Here is a 24,022-nt window from a genome sequence, read left to right as displayed (position 1 = left end):
AAACATTCCGAAACATATATTTATTCGTTTTTTTTTGTCTTTTCCCCGTCAATATGAATAAATCGCAATAATGCTGCGAATGCGCAGCCAAAAGAACAAACGAATCCAAGCCTGGTGAAATGTATTGACCGGATAGCCAAAGGGCTGATTATCGGTGCAATGATTTCCAACCCGATTCGGCGAAGGTGGAACTGGTGAGGGGTGCTGCGAAAAACGGAAGAACATTGCACCAACAACTGTTTCAACAATGACCGAGCATCAACAAAAAAAATGAAACATGTGATTGGCGTTAATAAGTAAATAAATAAACACACCAAGTACGGGTAAATGAGTCAATAAAAATAAAACTATCCTCATTTTTAATTTACGCTGGTGCAGCTGAGTGATGGGGCTCTTTGAATCGTTTTTATGGCACTCCTCTGCGAATAATAATGAATTTTGTAATGCAACTAGCCACAGATAGATGCTTCTCGCGGATGATTATTCGAACAATGGCAGAGTGGCGATTTGCAGGGATGCGGTTTTTGTAGTTATCAATAAATGGGGATAAAATTGTTTTATGGGTTATTTTGTCAGTTATGACTGAAATAATTATTCAATGTAAGCATTATGTCAGATTCAATTTGTGCTGGTAAATATTCGATAATGGGTGTAATTTATGTATTACAATGACAGTTTTATAGCTGCCGGACAATATTGGCAAATATCTGATCCTAATTTATTGACAAATATCTCCCTTTTTTTTAAAAGAGGTAATGAGAGGAGATACAATCAATGGTAATGCTGAAACTGAAATAGGCACGTCAGATATTGCTCGAAAATGTGCAGTGATCGATACAAAATGTTGAAATAATTTAATAAACAATATAAGAGCAAACATGTTCAAAAAAATGTGTCCATTTTATGTAAGATCATTGCGAAACGGACTTCAATACCTGATAATTGTTGGGTCTTGGACAAAGTATTAAAGTAAATGACAGAGTACACAAATATAATCTGAAGGTCAGTAGACGACTTATAACGAGGTCTATTGAAACGGTTCAAAGGGGTTTAACCTAATCTGCCGTTCTACGCATAGTTGTCCCATGTTCCAAAATCAGCAACTGAGAAAAACGTAATCAAAGTTTTCTAGCATATTTGTCTACCAGAAGCTTGAAATATTTCAGTTTAGCAATACATCGGTTTTTTTTTATAAGCAGTAACCTATTGTTTAGTGAAATGTGGTAAGTTCCTCTCAATTGAATCAATCAAGTTTGATTACGGGCTTAAAAAATCATGTTGGGAAGTTATGCCTAGAATATGAAATGTGATAACTGAACTTGATGTTGTTTTTCTAAATACAGGGAACGAACAACAATTTTTTTGTGTTCTTCTGAAAGATTATGCATAGAAACATCGTTTCATGAAGAAGTGAGTGATCTGCTAAACCTTTGCAGGATGTAAGACATATATTAGACATTCGCTAACAAGGTGTACACGTGTTCTGTTAAACTTTTTTTTATTTGTTTGAGAATTAGTTCGTTTTTTCAAACCAGAAATGAGTGCATTAGCCCTACTGAAAGCGTGACATAAAATTGTTAGACTTGAACCGATTCATTTATTATGGACAAGCTGATTCGGCAAACTTAGTCCCACCCAAAATTTATTTTTCGTTATCACATCCACGTTTTCTTACTAAGCGCTGTTCATGGGTCCAATCGCAGAGTTATTTATTGATTGATCTTCTAATCTACTCTTTAAACTTACCTTTTACTATAAAATTCCTAGTATTTCTACCAAATCTCGACATTATAATATCAGATTATTTCAGACACAATTCTCGTTCAAGATTTTTCAACCACTTGCAAATAACACGTTTCTCCATTACATGAAATAAATGTTTGATACAGAAAATATGATAGAATGAAGACAGCCCTAAGTCGGACAATTCCTTCCTCGAGTTTTGCTCTTATCAACACATTCAGCGATCCATTTTTATTTACATAGATAGAAAACGATACAGGAATGCATTTTATCACATTAAAATTCATTTCCACTTTCGAACGAAGATCAATTTCGTTACCGCACATCATCAAATCAAAAAACATCAAATGGACTAACAATGCTTGTCAATATGTAATTGTAGAACATATGCGAATTGAATTTTTCGAATTTTCCCATTTTCCTTCAGAATTTTACGAATTGGAATATGTTTGGTTGAAATATGTGCATTATTTTTATGGCATTCCCTCTCCTTTCCAGAGGAGGAAGGGCTGTCATACCATCATAGAAACATTTCTCGTACCCAAAAAGCCTCACATCCCAAATTTGGCTCCATTTGCTCGATTAATTCTCGAGTTATGCAGAAGTTTGTGTTTCATTTGTATGGCAGCCCCCTAAGAGAGGGGGGAGGAGTGTCTAACCACCATAGAATCATTTATTGCACCCTAAAACCTGCACATGCCGGATTTGGTTTCATTTGCTTGATAGATTCTCGAGTAATGCAGAAATTTGTGTTTCATTCGTATGGTAGCCACCCCCACCTTAGAGAGGGGAGTGGAGTGTTTAACCACCATAGAAACATTTATTGCACCCTAAAACCTTCATATGCCTAACTTGGTTTTATTTGCTTGATTAATTCTCGAGTAATGCAGAAATTTGTGTTTCAGCCCTAAGAGAGAGGGAGGAGTGTCTAACCACCATAGAATCATTTATTGCACCCTAAAACCTCCACATGCCAAATTTGGTTTCGTTTGCTTGATTAATTCACGAGTAATGTAGAAATTTGTGTTTCGTTTGTATTGCAGCCCCCCTTATAGAGGGGAAGGGTCTCGAACTATCATAAGAGACTTCCCCGACCCCAAAAACCCCTACATACCAATTTTCATGTCGATAGATTCAGTAGTTTCCGTGTCCATAAGAATCAGACAGACAGACAAACAAAAATCCATTTTTTATATATTTACAAAAATTACATGGAGGGACAGTTATGCTTAAAATTTTAAAATGGGAGCTTGATGGTATGTTTTTTAGAAGCTAGTAACAAACATGAAAATATGAAGAAAAGTGAAAATTATCAAAAAGTAACATTGGACAACTATGCGTAGAACGGTAGTAATGTAGATCTCGAAAAAGTTGAATAATAAATTAATCATCCATTTCTGCGGAAAGTGCTTCAAAAGATTGCCTACGAACACAAAGAAACGGATTACCGTAATGGTGGCCGTAAATGATTGCCCCGAATTGAATTGGGTGATATTCTGAAAAACATAACCCCTAATGTTCTATGTTCTGGAAATAAAGCTCTACCAATTATCGGTACGTTATTTGTCCATTACAGTGCTTCCAGAGGTTCGGTTCTGTCGTCTTTGACAGCAGTTTATTCATTATATAAATTTTTCTCTTGAAATCCAGTGCGGATATTTTGAAAAAAAAAACCTTGGAAGCATGATAAAGCACAATCTATTCTACTGCACTCAACCTAAAGCAATATACAGTACTTAACAAAATAAAGTAAGCACCTGTGATATTTTCAAACTTTCTTGATTTTAGTAGATCTAAAGCAGATGGATATTTAAAGTGTTCTAACAAAAGACAGGAGGTGTACTTTCGGAATATGTTGGATACAACGACATGAGAACGATACATTTTTATGTTCATGTATCGTTCTTATTGGGATATTGGGATATTGTTATTTTTTCTGTGGTGGACAAATAAAAACGTATTGCAATAATTCAACATTCAATTTTGACATTGATATTTAGTTTGGCTGTCTTTAGCTTCTATCACGGATTGCAGACGTCCAGGCATACTTTCAACGAGGTTTCTGAGCTCGAAGCGTCAGACAATATGTCGCGGTTGGTGACATCTCCCTTGTCGATATTTCGATCCAAGAAGGACCACAAATTTTCTATTGGATTTAAGTCCGGGCTTTGTGATTACCTTTAGCTTTAGATTTCCAATAGCTTAATACGCGAAGCACGGAAGTACATAGTGGTTTTGTGGGTTGTATGCTTAGGATGGTTCTCCTGTTGAAAAATGAACTTCTTCTTTAATCCAACTTTTCGACACTTCGACCCTTCGACACTTCAAGATTCCTTTTCAAAATGCTAATGTAATAGTCTGCCGTCATTAGGCTATCAATTTACTTGAGATTACCGACACCCGACTAAGTGAAGTACCATGACACTACCACCTCCGTGCTCAACCGCCTTTTAGATATTCTTGTCGGCAAGTTTCTCGCCAGGTTTCGTCAAACTTGTGCTCGTAGTTCAAATTTACTTTCATCGCTCCAGATAACCTGTCTCCAGAACTCTATCGGCTTGTCGATGTATGTTTGGGCAAATTGAAGGCGTTTGATGCTGCGGAGGAAAACATCATCCAAAAATGTATGCTAAATACAAAGTAAACAAACCTGTTAACATTTCGAATCAATGGTCGTCGTTGGGTAAATTCACTCTTATAACCCAATCCCTGCAGTCTTTTGCACACAGTTCGTTCGGAGATATTTAAGTCAGTATTTTCACGAATCACTCGGCTGGTAGCAAAAGGATTTTCAGCCACTTTCGAGGAATTCGGTGATCAACGCTGGTTGTAGTCTTCCGCTCTTTCCTCTACCGGTCCGATTTCTCCATACTTTTCGCATATTGTTCGTGCTCCTGCTTCACCAAAATCGCTTTTTCGAGCAATTTCTTCATAAAAAAGACGTTCCTGACGGTTTTTAACAATAAGTTTACGGATATCTAAGGAAACTTGGTTTTTTACCCTATCTTATCAGATTGAACCGCATTCTAATGATGATGAACAAATAATCGAACATATTGTTTTGACGTTTCCCTGCGGGAATAGGAATTGTTTTAGACTTATTAGAGGTAGGGCACTATTAAGAAGAAATTTTCTGAGCTAAGAAATAGTAATCTGATTATGTTATTTAGAATGCGTATATTATTTTGACCAAGTGAGAATAGAGTTTAACTACAATTTTGCTTTAGTGTGAATAACATATACAATTTTCTTACAAAATTATTACACCAATCGTTAGCATATCAAAAATACTACAATTTGTCTGAATTTTTCGAGTTAATATACCTTGTATTAGAAAAGATATAGGGAGTTCAACATTAAGATAGTAAGTGCGTAATTTATTTTCTCCAGTACTGTATATTTAAGTCACGGCATCCACTAAGCCGGTTTACCATTGTTTAAAACACCATGTTACCCATGTTTAAAACACTCGTACACGCGTACGAAACGCGTACATTGTAATAGAGTGAATTATACAGGGTGCGGCAGCATAACTTCCTTTTTTAAAATGCGCGCCACTCAGTTAGTTGATGTCATAGCGGAGCGCTAGTGGTCTCGTTCAAGAGGGGATATTGTAAAGTTTTGTCCAGACACGGTTCAGTCGTCATCATGCGTTGGAATAGTGAGGAGTTATTGCTCTAGAAGTACTACATCCTTTTCTAAAGCCATACTGGAACTTGTACAAGACATTGAATTTATTCAGAAAAATGACCAGTCTATTTACTAATAGTTTCTCTTTTTTTTTTGTTAACTATTGACAGTGTGGAGATGGGTCGATAGTTGCACGGATCAGACGCATCGCCTGAATTGAAAACAGGAATTACTTTTGCTACTTTGAGACAGTCAGGATATTTACCTTGCCTCAGTATTTGGTTGTAAAGTTCAGTGCATATTTTCGAAAATGCGTTTAGGTTATTTTTGATCTTGCTGTGGATTTCCTGGCTCAGAGGGACCCGAAGTTGTAGTTCTCGTACAAATAAAGCAAAAGATGTGTCAACTTTAGGTCAAGGCTAACCTACGCACACGATGTCGAATTGCTGGGGCCTATTCCGAGTATTTCCGAGTAACTCGACTCTTAGAATTGGGTGAGAATTGTCATATAACTCCAAAGGGAAAAATGTCACTTATACCGACTTGACTCTCAGAATAACCCAGGCTGTCATTTGTTGTTTTTCACGCGCACGTCGTAGTAAAGTTGTTTGCTAGAGGTGAGCGATCCGGCGATTGAAATCCCACGGGGTGAATCGGAATTCATGTTATCTGATGAGAAACTCTTTGTCCTGCAACAACCGCACAATGACCAAAATGATCCGCTGTGGGCGTCGACGTTGGCCAGCATTCCCCCGTCCCACATGATCATCCCGCGGTTCAGGAGCGCCGCGTCGGCGATGGTCTGGGGGCCGTATCCAGGCGTGAGAAGCTCCTACTGGTGTTTATCGAGAAAAAACGTTAAAACAGACATCGCGTATTAGAAGCCCGAGGTTCTGGAGAAGGTTGTGGACCGGCACTTCTGGACCTCTATGGGAAGGATCATTATGTTTTTCAATAGGACGACACACGGCGATTATCATCCAAGCGAGATGTCGGGAGAATTTGGCTGATCTTTTCGATAAAACTTTGTGCCCTACCAGCTCCCCGAACCTTCATCCCCTGGACTTTTATGTATTGTCGTACATGCTGGTCAAACAGAGTGAACATAAAGTGATGCCGAGATGCCGATGGACCAGGTGCGTGCCGCGTGTGATTCTTTTAAGAAACGTCCCAAGCTCGTCATACAGAACAAAGGAGGGTGCTCCCAGCTAATATGACGTAAAGGTTCTCAATAAACATTATCTCAATAAAAAATGACACAGAAAACAACATCTTATATTTTAATTTTTGACCACATTTTTAAAGTGTATTCGAACTTATATACACTTTGGCCAACTTCTATAAGACCACGTGATGATCTTGCTGCTTTGTGTCATTGTAAACAAACAATGCTTCAATTTATATTCTAGTGTGTAGGTATTGGTGACTACCATACACTTCATGATTTTCATATGTGTGTGTGCAAGCGCTGAGCGTAAACGAATGTTTTCGTATTTTTCAACTGTCAGGTTTCTATAAGACCAGTTACATTTTCCGTTGTTTTAGTTGTTTTGATCAATTAAATCTGGCAAATTCCGAAGGGAAAAGTCTCCACGGAGAGAGAAGAAAGACAAATCGATGCATTTCATCAAGAAAATGTTGGTATCAGAGAAATTTCTCGTCGGATTGGACGATCGCATCAAGTAGTGCTCAATTATTTGGCGAATCCTCAAGGATACGGTAAGAAGGACAGAGCTCCACGTAAATCGAAGCTCTCTGACCGGGATAAGCGGGAAATAGCAAGAACAGGTTCGAATACCTCAAAATCGCATGTGCAACTAAAGCAATATTTCAAGTACTTAACTGCTCGAGTGACAATTCGTCAAATTTCGGTAAAAAATCCTCGCATAAAGAGGGCTTAAAAGGTTAAAACTCCTCATCTTATACCATCTCACATCGGAAGACGTCTGAGTTTTGCCGAGACGGACGTACCAAAAGAGTCGGACGAAGTAGCGCGAGTGTTATCGCCGCATTATTCCACTTGTGCGCCTAATTTTAATACCGATCGCGAGTGAGATAGATTAGTTGAACGCGAAAAGAAACGAACAGTGTCGCTGGTGCCAAAAAAGCGATTCGAGTGTCTCGCGAAGCGCCGAGTTCGTGTTACCGTGGCCGCAAAAAAAAGCCTGCTTGGAACGCCGGTGGAACACGGGCTATCCTAATCGCTAGGCCGCCCCTGTGTGCTTACGGTGAGTCTGCATGCTCGTGGGTTAGTTAACTAACCCCTACTTACAAAACTCAGGGCCCTCATTGACCATCTTTGTGTTGTAACAGAATAACTACGTCCACGCAACAATCATCAGCGATGGAGATCGAACCACGGTCGCATGAGGATCGATTCATCCATACAACTGCTCTGCTCTGCAAGAAACATCGGGCTGCTGATCATATCAACTGTTTCCGCTGTCCAGCGGTCTACTTGGATAATGGATGAACAGAAGGAATACTCTTACACCTAAATGGCTACTGTGTAATGTACCATATGCAATGGTATAGAAGGAATACTCTTACGCCGAAAAACGGCAACTGTGTAATGTGCTATTCATAGATATGATAAACATGTGACATGTACACGATTAAAATTCGGCTCTTTTTCGGCATTTTAGCTGTAAATGCTAATAAGCCTAAAATAAACAAATGGGATAGAAAAAGAAAACTATTTTCCTCATTGGTTGAATTCCAATACAGTATTTTAGTCTTCGACATCAGTATTGGTGACGGATGAGCCTTGTACTGTTAATTAATTATACTGAAAACAACCTCCAAATTTCCTTTTCTCACATATGTTGTTTTTTTTCCATCCCACTGGTGATTAAACCCAATCCTTTATGAAAAATATCCCCTTTTGGGACCCATGTTTTTCAAAGGGACATGATCATTTTTCGGCATACAATCCAAAAACTCACCCACTTACCTTGACTAATGGGACGGTATCAATTAGAAGAGAGAAAGAACTGGATTCGGTTAGATAAATGATGGCACCATTTTTCGCCATCCTATTAAATGAGCCGGCTTTGGGTTCAAACCACATTAAGTTCCCCTGCAATGTGCGGGAGATTCAAGTTACAACGCCCCATATCGGCTCTGCTGGTCTGTGAAATTCATTTTACACTCGGAAGCACTGTTTCATTTCGCGTCGAGCGACATATTACGAACCAATTTGATTAATACACAGTTTAATGAGACAATTTTCATAATTGATTTATGGCGTTCCTTTTTGTGCCGATATCGGTTTTCAGTGAAGAACCAATTTTAAATGACACCAATTAATTATTCTGCCCAATGCTTTCTCTCTATGTGTGTGTGTGGCCGTTGTATGATGTTTTGCGTTGGATATATGCTGAGTGGAACTTAAGCGTTTACCTAAGTGGTTAATCGTCAATTGATGAAAAAAATTGTCAGCTTATCCGCTGATTCGGAATGTAATGATCACTTTGGGTATTGTTATCGGCATCATCATTGCTCCAGTGATTCCATGTATCAGATTAATAAGCAATTATCGTAATGTCAACGGTCGCAAATGGTTCGGTTGTTTCTCTCCGAAAATATTTAAATTTATCGTTCAACTGATGTATGTGCTGCTATTACTAGCTGCAAGCGATATATCTCATCGAAGCACTGAAATCAATATCACGAAATATGTAACACAATTGTCTGATTCGCAATTAAGGACAGCAACACGGCACATCCATTCGCGTACCTGCGAAATATGTCCGTCACGAGTGAAATGCATATTTACTTCGGTACCACTTCACGCTGCGAACGTGTCGTCAGTAAATGCAGTTATTATTAAAATTTTAAATGTACATTTTCATTTTTCAACGTCATCGTAAAGCTTTTCGGTATCTGGGATTCGCCGGAACACTGACCAGGATCGCTGCACTATGCGGAAATTTCATACAAGCAGGTGGACAAAATATTTTTGTTGTTTGCTTTTCAAAGTTTACCATTTTTTTAACAGAAACACGCGCAATAAATAGTGCGTTTTCTGTGACAAATCTTCAGTTGTTGTTCTGCTGTCTTGCGAATCGATCCAAATCGTTTGCTACGAAATGCATGCTACGAACTTTAGCTCTATTCTTTCACTAAAATTGCAAAAGGGTGAAAGTTTAAATAGTTTCAAATGATTTTATATTCCTGTCTCGCTCCATCCAGAAATCAGTCAACAGCTTTTTTAAGCACTTTAACAATATAAATGTCGCGAAAAATATGAAACTTTCTAATGATGTGATGATCTTATTATTAATAAATTCAAGCACAAAAGAGTCAGTATTCTGATTTTTGTCCACCAAATGAAATCCCATAGTGCGCTGCAATGTTCACGTGCTGAGATTCACTCTCAGCGGATGCTTCTTCATGCTTTGCGTATCCGTGGTTGGGTTGCTGGCAGAGGGGATGGGGTTATGGATTGCATCCAGTCAACCGCACGATGGTTCCCATCGAGAGTACACTGTCACTCTGGGAACCGGAACATGATTGGCAGTAATTCGTTACCCTCATGCACCCACATGGAGTGATTAAAATGTGTTTATTGCCTAATTATTTAAAAATGCAATACTGAAAATGAATAAAATATGCCTACTCAGTCGTAAAGATCTGGGTTAATCATTGGGGCCTCTTTCCGGGCCAATTCATGGTGTAATTATTATAAATTACTGCCCTTGTGGGAATGACTCCCTTCCTGATGCTTCTCTCTTCTCTATTACTCAATAATACGTGTTGATAATGGCCGGCGGAATGAAGTAAATCCTATCATTGTTTGAGTTCTACGCACATATCGAGTGCCGCAATGAGAATGTGAGGATTCTGTTGAATTTTATGAGCGGGCTATTTAAACCGCCGAGCTAGAGTTTCGCGTTATTGAAAATAGCGACTAAAACAGAGAGCTTAGCTAATGATTAAAATTGCAGCACTGTAAAATTTAAAACACATCCAAAATTTATAAGCCGCATCGGATTTCAGCGGGATTCAATGCAAAACGTTGCTTTGATTATCATCAATCATAATCAGTGTAGTTACGATTCGGGTTGCTTGGCACACATCAATTCATTCGAAATTCAGCTGCAGGATATTGTTTCACAGATATGCGTTCAATTGCCCGGAATACGTTGAATTCGAAGAATTATGTGTAATCATGAGTATTTTGTGCCTTTGTTTTTAGTTTCAATATGATATTTTGAACATATTGGCAAGCTGCAATTCATAATTGCATGTTTTTTTATCCCATTTATTTATTTTAGGCTCATCAACATTTTAGCTGTAACAGAGCCGAATTTTAATCGTGTACATGTCACATGGTTATCATATCTATAATTATAGCACATTACAGTTGCCATTCGCCAGTATTCCTTCTATACCATTGCATATAGTACATTTACACAGTAGCCATTTAGGCGTAAGAGTATTCTTTCTGTTCTTCCATTATCCAGTTAGACCACCGAACAGCGGATACAGTTGTTTGATCATTGTTGAGTTATTTATAGAACAGCAGCCCGATGTGTCTTGCAGAGCAGAGCAGTTGTATGGATGAATCGATCTAATTTCGACCGTGGATCGATCTCCATCGCTGATGATTGTTGCGTGGACGTAGCTATTCTGTAACAACACAAAGATGGTCAATGAGGGCCCTGAGTTTTGAACTCACGATCGATCGCTTACTAAGCGAACGCGCAACCAATGTGGCTACGGAGACCTCCATAATTGCATGTTATCGTAATGATTTTTCAGAACTATTTGAAATTCCCAGTACATACGAGTATGTGACATTTCATGCAGTTTTGGAAATAAAGACGAAAGATCCGAAATGACTAAACGACGATGATGCGAAACTTGAGTTTCTAGAGTTTCTGTAGTCCACATACAGCATTGGATAGAACATTTGCAACTAATTACACCCAAACTTAATTTTTAGCACACGTTTCGTCATCTCTATTTATTACATTTATTTAGCATAAAAATAACAGAATATGTCATGACTCTCAAATACTGGTAAGCATTTGTATAGTATATACGGTATAGTAAGATAAAATTAAAATGAGCGAGTGAAACAAGAGACACATTGCAAATTAGCATACTTTGCCATACACACGGCCTAGACCCAGATGGATAGAGATCTCCTTTATGCTCTTCTTTTTACACTTAGAAAACACTTTCCAACTTCATTTTATAATGAGGTGTAATATTATAAAAAATGCGTCTGTTAATGGTCTAGAATCGAAACTAAATTATGGGCGGTTCAACTGTCTAGATGGCAATCGATCATAAAATCATTCAGTTGCTTTATGACAGCACACGGACAAAGTTTTCTTAGCAAGCACTATCTTGCATTGGTCAAAATAAGTGTGATTTTACAATGTCCTTCGTTTCTATTGATTAAAATGCTGAAAACTAGAAGAAAAGATTTGGTCCTGAGGTTTGTATTATGCAGTGGATATTGCAACATATGCTTAGAAATAATAATATAATAAGTATTTTTTTATTACATCAGTGGTCGTGGTTTCGCTACGTAAAAATCACTCCCAAATTAATATCGTACATTTTGAGCAACCCAAAATAATGGAGTATTGCCAGATACCTTTGGATGTTTTTGGTACAATATTTTTCGTGGCTGGCAATATAGTTGCCACGACCTTACAAAGGGTTGAGCCGTACAGTGATAGGCATAAAAAATCCCATCTTGGATGTTTAGAATTTTTTCTCAATTTTTTATCTATCTCATTATTTTATCAAAAACTACTACCGTAATGTTATAGAATTTCACCACTTTGTTGTCTTTGTTGGTCCACAGGTTCTCAATCGGGTTGAGATCAGGACTTTGTGGTGGCCTCTCAGAGGGTTTTATTTTGCGTGAACGGAAAAAGGCTTTGGTCTTTTAAGCAGTATGCTTCGAGTCGTTGCCCTGTTGGAAAACGAAGCTGTTTCGTAGGCCAGTTTTTTGAAGCGATTCCTTTAGGTTGTCCTTAAGGGCATCTGCTGTCATGATTCCGTGAATTCGCGCCAGAATCCCCATACCATTACGTTGCCTCCTCCGTGCTTGACTGTAGCGTGCGAATGACGTTCCTGCAATCCTTCATCATCCTTCTGTCACAATCTTTTGCGCCGCTTCTTGTTAAAAAGCTCAAATTTCGATTCGTCAGTCCAAAGTATTTTTTTTTTTCAAAGGTCTTTGAGTTTGTTAACATGTTTCCGGGCAAATTCCAACCGTTTCAGTTTATTTGTTTTTGTTGATAAATGGACGTTTTTTTGTGAATCTGCTCTTGAGTCCAAGCTCAGCTATTTTGCGGCGAGTGGTTCTGGCCGATACCGCCAACGGGAGGTTTTCCTGAATGACTTTGACTGATACTTTTGTAGATTTCTTCACTTCCCGGATGATTCGTTGGTCCGTCCGGTTATAGGTCTTCCGACGATGGCCTCTTCCGGATCTGTCAGCAAGTAATCCGTAAGCTTTGTGCTTGTGCACACTTTCACGGATTGCTCCCTGGCTTATTCCGAACTTCTCTGCAAAATCGTCCGCTGTAAAATCTGCTGCAAATGATCCTGAACAACAAGCTTTCGGGCTTGCATGCTAACTTTCTTTTCACCCATTTTGATTTTTTTGAAAAATGTATTTGGAGACAACATCAATCGACTTTCATGTGTCAACGTAAACAACACTTTGTTTATATCGTGTCAACTGAATCACTGAAAGGTTGTAAATAATATCGCACAGCCCTAGCTGTCATAACATTTGGAAACGAGGGGTTACTCAATGGTCGTAACTCGTATACTCACAGACTGTGCGTCTCTCTGTAATATTGCTATTGTCTATTTTTAGGCGTTATTGACATTTATTAAAAGAAAAAGATTTAATTGAAAGAAAAAAAAATAATCAGAAAATGTTTTTCCTTCAATCAAATGGAATTTAATTTTAATTGTCGTTTAATTCAGCCACCTCATTGGTTCTCGGTCGGTGGCCTTTTATTTTTGTCATCATATATTTGCACACTTTGAAGAAGTCATGTAAGGAAGTAAATAAAATATAACAAAAATGGCAAAACTTGTTAATTACTTGAAAGAGTAATAGTCAATATATAATTCTATAAAATTGTTGTAGTTTTTGATGAAATAGTCTAGAAATAGAGAGAAGTTCTTAAATATACAAGGCGGGCTTTTTTATGCCTATCACTGTATTTGATTTTACTGAGAAATCAGAAGCAGAGGCTCTTGTTGTTTTGGGGTGTAACAAAAATGGTGGAAGTCCTCGTTAGTGATGAGTCGAAGTTCAGTTTATTCGAAAGCGATGCCGTGTACGTCGACTGATCGGTTACGTTACTGCCAACAGGTTATCAAACACGGTGGAGGTAATTTCATTTGGGATGTTTTTCTTCGAACGATGTTGGTACAAATAATCGATTATTCATGGATTATGGATCGCTTCATATATACTCGACAAAAGTAATTAGAGGAACAGATTGCAAAGTCGAAATTTTGAGGTGGTTTTTGAAATGCTGTAACCTTGTGGAAAATCAACGCATGAAGATGAGATGTACATCATTTCGAACCTTGTAGCATGATACACGAATTCAGATATGTCAGCCCCTTGATGCTGCAAAGCTTCGGAACTGCTTCTTTCTGGCAACTTTCCACAAAGACATTTGTAGGGTTCCACTGAGTGCTTAGATCAAAAATCATTCCATTCTAACGGTGCGGCACTCAGAACTTTCTTTTTTTTTTTGAACATGCCTTTTGTGGAAACGTTGTGTTGTATTCTCACTCAAAGGGGGAGTGAAAGAGCTGTTCCTGTTTCATATTTGGAACTCTGCCGAAAAGCTGGTGCTTTGTCCCCAAATATGGGTTGGACTGAAGGTCCGGCAAGATCAGGCACATGGGATTAAAGGTGGATGACCTTAATGATTGAGGCAATTGTAGCGCGCCATAATTGGCTTTAGAAACGTTATGTACTTGCGAACTTTTGTGGCAATTACATAACTACGACAAAATTTATCTCGCGTCTGGCGGATCAGAGTAATTGAAATTTTTCTTGGTCACTTTATCGTGAAAGAGGCTGGACCGGCGGACATCGCCAAGAACCTCGTTGTGTTAGCGTAGGTCCGCGAGTCATGGCTCGACTGAGCAACCCAGCTCCGCTAAACCGAGCAGCAGCAATATCAACGACAAGCCGGGGGACCCCGCTGATTTGAGCAGCACCGAAGTTAAGATACCCAAAATGACTCTGACAAAATCCATTTCGCGAAAACAGTGCTAGAGAAAGGCTGTCAGTTTCCCCACCCTCTGTTCAGTTGCCAGACATCTGAGCTCTACATTAACTCAGCTCAGCTTTCAAAACACACACATAGGAGACCTGTAAACTGATAAAAAATTGTTGTTGAACAAAAAGCCCGTCCTAGTGAAAAAAATATTTGCATTGAACTTAAAAAAAAGTCCGAAGTGAATTCAAAGGCAGGAAGATCTTCGACATTAAACATAAGTTGGATATCATTGAAAAATTGAAAAAGGCATTGAAAACAAAACATTATTCAGTGAGTTTAATGTGCCGCACAACACGATTTCATCCATTATAAAAAGTAAGAACCAAATTCGTGAAAAAGTAAGAATAATGGTTTTAACTGCTGACCAAAAAAAATACAACAATATACCAAAATGCAAAAAATTACAGGCCCGTCGGTTTTTGATACAACATGAAAAAACCATATCTTACCATTCACCGTTACCGTCTAGCCGTCCTCATTTTCAAAGAAATACGGCCCGATGACTCCACCAGACCATAATTCGCACCAAACAGTGACTTTTGGCGGATGCAATGGCCTCTCAACAATCACGTGTGGATTTTCTGAGCCCCATATACGGAAATTTTAGATGTTCACATAGCCACCGAGCTCGAAATGTGCCTCGTCGCTGAAGAAAATTTGATGCGAAAATTCAGCATTTTGCTGCTGTTGTTCGTTCACCCAATCGACATATGCCCGACGCATTCCATGATCACCACGCTCTAATGTTTGTACCAGTTGGACTTTATATGGATGTAGGTGCAAGTCCAAATGCAAAATTCGCCACAATGATGTGTTTGATAAGCCCAATTGCTAAGCACGCCGTGGAATCGAAACATTCGGGTCATCCTCCACACTGGCAGCAACAGCAGCAATATTTTCGGCCGAACGCACATTACGATGATGCACAGGTTTCACAATATCCGCTACGGATCCAGTTTGTTCGAATTTACGCACTACATTAGCGATTGTGTGCTCTATAGGCCGTCCATGACGACCAAAATCCGTCCGTAATGCTCGAAAAACATTTGCCGGTTTTTCATAATTTTTATAGTATAATTTAACAAAATTAACACGTTGTGCGATGCTAAAACGATCCATATTGTAAAATGGCAGACATTCAACTAACGATATGACGCTTTGGTTGACAGCTATGTCAAACGATTGTCAGCGCAGGGCTGTATACTTTCGGAAGCCCGAAATGGAAAACCCTGTTCTTTGCAGATGCTTAATTTTCCAGGATTGCTGAAGCCGCTAATTGAAAGCCATAAGGGTAATCAAAAGAGCAACTTGGGGCAATTACTGTGGAGTCACTACTAAGGAGCTCAAAATTTCGGTCTCCGGCGTAACGCTTTCGTTTTCGAAACTTTGAATTTACCCCTCGGTAGAGAAATGAAAGACGTAGTCCTACGTCAATACTACACATGCAGAAAACTCGAATTCTGTTCTCGTTATTATTGATTGTTTTTTATTGTTTTCATAGTCTCGGGACCAAGGGCGCTATATTTTCTTATATTTTTTTCTGAAAAGCTAGGGATTTTTTACATAACATATGTCGAAATTAGAGAGGCGTTTTTTTCGGTTTGGAGTTATGATTTTTCAAAGTTTACAAAAAGTAACAGGTGATTGGTTTAAATTTGACATGTCGATCATCTGAATCGGTCTAGTAGTTCAAATGTTATGAATTTTCGAAATGTCGCGGTGTTTAATGTTGCGGACTTATGTCGTAGGATTACACCAAGGGGACAGCCCTTTGAATAACTTATCGAATAACCAAGCAGTTTTTCTGTATCTCTTATCAAAATTACATCTCTAACGTAGCCAAAAATATGATTCCCAAAGAAATAATCCACAAGTTACCATACCATGCAGCGTCTTTCGCAGAACGGCAATTGAAAATCCGAAATTCAATGTGTTGGCGGCAACTATAGCAATCGCAGTGGAACGAATTCTCACCTTCAGTTTTCAACCCATGAACACAACTCTCACTATTGAAAAAAAATTTCTTCCCAATATGTGGTACTCTGACGCCACTTTAAATCCGGAAACAATGGAAGAATTCGTGAAAGCCCAAATTCACTCCTGAATTCACACAAGCCTTCCACAAGCAACAAAAATTCGAGATAAAGGAGGTGTCCAAATCACCCCCACTTACCCTACTCGCTGCTGACAATATTGTTGGTGCTGCTGCTATGCGCTATAGTGTGCTGGAACAGCTTCACAATTACAAAATGAATGATTGATTTAGAACGGAGGGAATGAGATTTATTCGATTTGACCGGCTGTAGATCACAAAGGGTTGCGGCTTACCATGCAATGTTCGGGCTTCCAGTGTATTGAGAATGAATGCACGGGAGAAATATACGTTTGTTTACGTAGTAGTATTAATGTATTCAAATTGTATACCGCTGTTACTCTAATTGTCTGTTTCGATCGGCACAATCTAATCGATTGTCTATCTAAAAAAGTATTATTTCCGATCAACTGATGCAATCATCTTTGCAATCTATTGAGAAATGGTCGAGCTATATGAGTTCGGAATCTTTCATTATTTCGTAAATGTTCAGTGTTTGAATTTTCATTTTACCTCCATATGGCCCTGTTATATGTAGTCCTATGTCAAAACGATCGGAGTGAGAGAATAGACACGATTGTAAAATTTTACGACATGGCAACGCTAGATTACATGTTCATTGATCTGTCAAGAGTTATTTAGAAAGATTGAACTGGAATTCTATCTCACCAGTCAAATTATCCAGACGATGCTCCTTATCAGGGTTATCTTATTCACAGAATAATCTGCATTTATACAGATTTTTCAGACTTTTTGAAACCAAGAATCTGTAGATATAGATAACAGATTTTTTTGGTTTTCATACAGATTTACAGATTTTTCAAAATAATGATCCAATATCAGGCTTGATCTCAATAATATTTTTTTCTCAACTCACCAATTTTATTCATATATTCATATCATATATTCATATGGTTTGCCATGCAAATGGAACACAATTTTTTGTATTACTCGAGAACTAATCAAGTAAATGAGACGGAATTTGGCATATGGAGATTTTAGGATGCAATAAATGTTTCTATGGTGGTTAGACACTTCACCCCCCTCTCTAAGGGTGGGCTGTCATACAAACGAAAAACAAATTTCTGCATAACTCGAAAACTAATCAAGCAACCGAAACCAAATTTGGCATGAGAAGATTTCAGGGCACACGAAACGTTTCCGTGGTGAATATACACTCCTCCCTCCTCTCTAAGGGGAGAAGGGGGGAGAGGTCTGTCTTTATTCTATTACATTTTCTATATCAGACATTTATTCCATGTAACGGAGAAACATGTTATTTGCAAGTGGTTGAAAAATCTTGAACGAGAATTGTGTCTGAAAATAATCTGATATTATAATGATGAATTTTGGTAGAAGTATTAGGAATTCTAAAGTAAAAGGTAAATTCACCGGGTCGATTAGAAGATCAATCTGCGATTGGACTCATGAACTTGCGCTCAGTAAGAAAACATGAATGTTTGAAGGTATTGATAACAAAAAACAAATTTTGGGCGGGATGAAGTTTGCCGGGTTAGCTAGTGAATGAATAACACTGAATGAATAACACTATAGTTTTGCCTACTAAAGCACAGTGAATGCGATTATTTACGTGGATAGCATCAACATCGTCAAATTCATAATAACCTTGAATAACAATGATGCTAAAGCTAAGATTTTGCTTCAAACTTGAACTTATAAATTTAACCCATTGCGGTCGTGTTATATCTCGACACGTGTTATTTAATTATTTTTACTTGAAGAAGCAGTAATGTATAACTTTGTGAGAGAATGAAGGATGAACAAGATTCCTTTATTTTTTGATAACTGTTGATAAGAATTAACTAAACAATGTTTTATGTTTATGTTTAAAATAAAAATGCTATATTTTTTCTTCGTGTGATGTCTTCCACATGTATCACAAAAATAATTAGTTTGGCGTTTTTCGCCGTTTATCTTTCTGTTTGAACATACATAACAATGCTCTTTACATTTGCACAGCAATACATCTATTAATCCTTTCCTCAAGCATTCATTAGCCCTATAAAATTCACAACACGTTAAAATTCGTTTTGAAAAGGTGTGAACTGATATATTGTTGTATAAATTATAATATTAGTATACTTATTTGCTGTGGTGGCTGAGAGCAGACAAACGACCGCAAAGGATTTACACAGATTTCGATACAGATTTTCTGAGAAAAACACAGAGAAAAAGATTTTTTGAGGTCAAAAACACAGATTTTATTATGGCAACCCTGCTCCCTATATGTTCTGGTCCATGACGTCGGCTCTTTCTAAAGTGCGGTTCCGATCTTATGAAGCATTCAAAAAAATTATTAATAACTGGATCACTTCGAAACACTCAAACTGCCAACGTGGATTCTGTGTATTACCTGAAAGATGAGCCAAGATTGTGGCTTCCGATGGTGCATACTTTCAATAAAGTAGTATTTATAGTTGTTTGAAAATTTAAAACATAGTTTTCAACCGCTTAGTACCGCTGTGTAATCGCCCTCAAGAAGCGATTTAAATCTTCAAGAATGAAACTCTTAAGAAGGTTACCCTTGTAACTGTTCGCTGGCTGGAGCGAGACCAGAATAGAAATCGCAACTAGCATTTCTTCAGTTACAAATGTTTCCATTTTCCTTACTGTAGCGTATGTGCAATTACTGAGTAAAACAAGCATTTTTGCTGAGCTACGTGTGTCTCTTGCAGATTCTAAATGACTAGATCTTTAACAGACAGCTACAACTGAATTTATGGTACATGTATAGCTCCCGTACAATTATGAGGAATCTCATATCGTCACATGATGCAATCGCGATTCATGGATATAACCTGACGAGAACCGGTTCAGAATCTTTGATTCATTGAGCTAATAGCATCAAAGTAAATCACGCCAACACTTTGGGCCTGTGCGAATGATTTGAACGTCAACCTGTGTGTGTGTGTGTGTGTGTGTGTTTCAGTCCCATAAATGAAAATGTCAATTTAAATAACGGTTGCCGACTAACGAACAAGCAGACTCATTTTCCAATCAAACAAAAATCGACGTGAAAATCGAACCTCGAAAACGTTCCCGGTTGGTCCGCCGTTGGAAGCCGGGAACCGGGACCGTTTTATCCAAATGGGCCTGGTGTGGTGTTGATTACATACGCCAGCAACATTGGCATTCTGCCGTTAATCCATTCGGGTGAACTTCCAGACTGGTTAACCGCAGCGATAAATCATTTTTGACTCGATGGAGGGAGACGACGCGCAAAAGTGTGGCGCTTGATCCCAAAAATTGGATGTTTTCGGTCCTGGATGGAATTGGGTAGTGTGCGAGCTTGGTCAGAGCGAGAGAGTGAAAACTGTACTAGTCAGCGCGGTTTTTGTGGTCAATATGTTGGGTAAACCAGGACACGTACTTCGGATGCAACGTAAAACGTGCAATTATGATGTTTTATTACGCTCATTGATGACTTCGTTCTACAAGTAATAGCTTGAATCATTTATGACTTATTTACTTTAATTTGCACGTTCATTGTTGAACAAAAAATACTGTTCAATGGTAAACTACAAAGTACGCATAATATATTCCTAGTGTTGGGGGTTAAAAATTTTCATTGTACAAGCTTTGTTCGATCCGAAAAAACGGCATCGAATTAAAATGCTGAGATAAAACGCAAATATCCCAGCCAGAACAAACATAGTCTACAATTTCAAACTGCACCTGATACAGAGTCCTTTGTCAGAGGATCCCAGCCGTCAGCTGAGTTCTCAATAGTTCCAGTGTTTATTTTTTTAGTGGTTCAACCCGTCCAATTCCATTGTGTGTGTGGACAAAACGCGGCGGTGGACCCGTGTGTATGTGTGGATCGGTACCGACCGAACCGTATAAACACGGGGCTTCACATATGTATAATTGATTTACAGTCGCATTTATCAGTTGAATATTCATGAAAATGAAAATCAAATGATTGCCAAACAATGGTTTATCGTTTGTTTTGTATGATGATGACGTTTATTTTCAGATGTGTTTCGTGTGGCCAACGGGGATAATTGTATGCACATTCGCTTCCCGGGGGTGACTGGATCAAGTGAGATTTTCAGCCGGACAGGGTTTACGAATGGCATTGTTTCCCACATGGTAGTATGAAGGGGTATTAAAATTTGTTCGATCCGTCTAGTCGGATCTGTAACTATGAATTGTTCTGAAATTAGTAATCCGATCGTATGACAGTGGTCCACACTTTCATCCAGTAATTCTGGACTAGAAATATGTTCATAAATTTAAAGTGTTGAGCCCGCTACCAATGGGCACTCTGTTATAAGCGTGGCATGATCGATCAACAGCCATTCCAACGGAATTTCAACTCGCGCAACAGAAAGTGTGGCTGCATCTGTTTTTAGTACAATTCAATTGAATATGCAAATAAGATAAATTGCAATCGAAAATTTTAGGCCGTCGAAAGAGAAATCTGTACCCGAATGTCTGAGCCTCAAAATTCAACCTTCGTTGTACCATTTGTTTCCCCCTCGTGGAACAGATGGTGCAGGGAAATATATTGAGTAAAGACATACAAGGGTATGGAGGATTAGGGATGACCGATTATGTAAGAGAATTTTTTTTTGCTTACAACCAATTTTTATAAACTTTGCAAGAAATTATAAGGTATACAAGTATGACAATATGGATTTATAATAACAGGCGAATATCGTACTGTTGGCATTAGGTTAATGTTGGCAGCTCAAAAGCGTAGTACAGTTAATTTGATTTAAGTGTAATCAACTCACATTTTTTTCGGATTAAAAAACGTCGAATTTAGTACCAGGAAAAATCCCATTTGCAGGAAGTTTCATTACATTACTTTTGACGCAGGACTACGTCTTTCATTTCTGTACCGGGGTGTAAGTTTAATGTTTCGAAAACGAGAGAGTGGCGCCTGGAATGCAAGGTGTTGAACGATAATACTTCTTTGCCGGCTGAACGAAGTGGTATGATAATCACTTTATTCGAAAGACAAAATGTCCAAGAGTTATATGATTGTTAATTATTGACCTGAAAACTTGTTTCAATAGTTTAAAAATAGCTTAGATGGTCTCGCTCTCTCGCTCAAACACTATGCTCTTCTCTCCCAATTCCATTTCTTTTCTGCAGCCGGAGCGAAGGGAGCATTCAGCGAAAATCGAGCTTCCGATGATAATTCGATACCGATGGGTGCCATTGACTATGGATTTGATAGTGAAGAATACGAATTGTTCGACATGGTGTAGTGGGTATTATTTCATCATATCGAAGAATCACATTGATGAAAGCAGCGTTATAGAATTATTTGTTTCAAATGCCGCAATCGATTGTCGTTCCCAATTGTTGGGAAGGGGGTATTTTTTATGCTGTATAATTCCGAGGAGGGATCCATTCCTTTTTTAAGCGTTAATAATTCTGCTCCTGATCAGCGGATGGTGTGATAATCCTTTTCATACAAAAGATAGAATGTCTAAGAGGTATATGATTGCTGCTTATTGACTTGAAAAATTGTCTCAATAGCTTGGAAATAGCTTTGAAAGCAAGTTATTGAAATCACACAAATCCGTATATCAGCTGGCGCCCACTTGGAAATCCATTTAATTGTTATTGCGATGTGAGATAAGGATGGTCACACTCACACGCCTATGCATTATGCCCTTCTCTTCCAATTCCATTTCTTTCTTGCAGCCGGACTGAACGGAATCGCATTATTTCGTGAACAGAACCTCTATTATCGAGTACTCACGAATGCCGCTATCGACCGATGATTCCCATTGTCAGAGCTTGAGGAGGAGGTATTATTTGCGCTGGGTATTTCCGAGAAGGAATCGATTTCTCTTTTGAGCATTAATAATTCCGAAAAAAAAGCTGTCCATGATGTAAAACCATAAAAGCTTGTATGGATGGAGAAAGGTCAGGATTCCGATCGTGAACAGTTCTCCATCATCGACAATTGTTGCGTGGACGTAGTTATTCTATAAGAACACAAAGATGGTCATTTGAGGATCCTGAGTTTTGAAGTCATGATCGATTGCATAGTAGGCAAACCCCGTCGATCCCCAAAATTAGTTCTCATTTATTATATTTGAACAAATGTATTCGTTTTATCACGGGTAACATGGGGGTCTCCGTAGTCACATTGGTTGCGCGTTCGCTTAGTAAGCGATCGATCGTGAGTTCAAAACTCAGGATTTCTTTGTGTTGTAACAGAATAACTACGTCCACGCAACAATCATCAGAGATGATTCATCCATACAACTGCTCTGCTCTGCAAGAAACATCGGGCTGCTATTCTATTAATAATTCAACAATGATCATATCAACTGTCTCCGCTGTCCGGTCTAACTGGACAATGGAATAACAGAACGAATACTCTTACGCCTAAATGGCTACTGTGAAATGTAATGTACCATATGCAATGGTATAGAAGGAATACTATTACGCCGAAAAATGGCAACTGTGTAATGTGCTAATTATAGATATGATAAACATGTGACATGTACACGATCAAAATTCGGCTCTGTTACAGCTAAAATGCTAATGAGCCTGAAATAAACAAAATGAGATAAAAAAAATCACGGGCAACATAGTGACTTTATAGCATATTATAGTATAACTAGCTGACCCGGCAAACGTTGTTCTGCCATATAAATTACTTGTAATTTTGCAATAGAGCCCATTAAAGACTGCATTTCTTTTGTTTGAACACACGTGCTGTCGTTTGAACAAAGGCTGTGTAGGTGTTACTCATGATAGCGTCTCGTTATCATTCCTCGAACCGCTTCTGTTGATTGTCTCATAGGAATCACAGTCGTTCTGTCTCTCGAGACATCCTAGAATGACGTTGTCCTTACTGCGCCAATTCATCAAACGACACACATAAGAATCCATCGAGGGCACTCTTTTGTTTGTTTCGTCTCCTCCAACCACATAATATTAAAATAATTATTCAAAATGTGTAATGATGTTCCTAATAATTAAAGTAACTGTAGCGCATTGGATCCACACATGTGCTCTTCAATCGGTTTTTTTTATCAGGATTGACGACAATAGCGACTGTTATTTTGCATTCCGAGCATGGGTGTGATTAGAATAATTTCAATAATTCATTGTGCTCATCCAAAAAGGCTTCCAGCTCGCCGGCGATACTCCTAGTTTTAGTCGAATTGAGGTTACTTGCGTATGTGTAGGGTGAAATTCTATGAAGAGGACGAAGTGCCATCTGGCATTAAACAACGTAAATAATTTTGTCCTGTTTAAAAAACGAACGGCGAAT

The sequence above is a fragment of the Toxorhynchites rutilus genome, chromosome 2, assembly GCF_029784135.1.
Source record: "Toxorhynchites rutilus septentrionalis strain SRP chromosome 2, ASM2978413v1, whole genome shotgun sequence".
Classification (NCBI taxonomy): domain Eukaryota; kingdom Metazoa; phylum Arthropoda; class Insecta; order Diptera; family Culicidae; genus Toxorhynchites; species Toxorhynchites rutilus.
The sequence above is the reverse complement of the archived record's forward strand: the minus strand, read 5'-3'. Positions refer to the sequence as shown.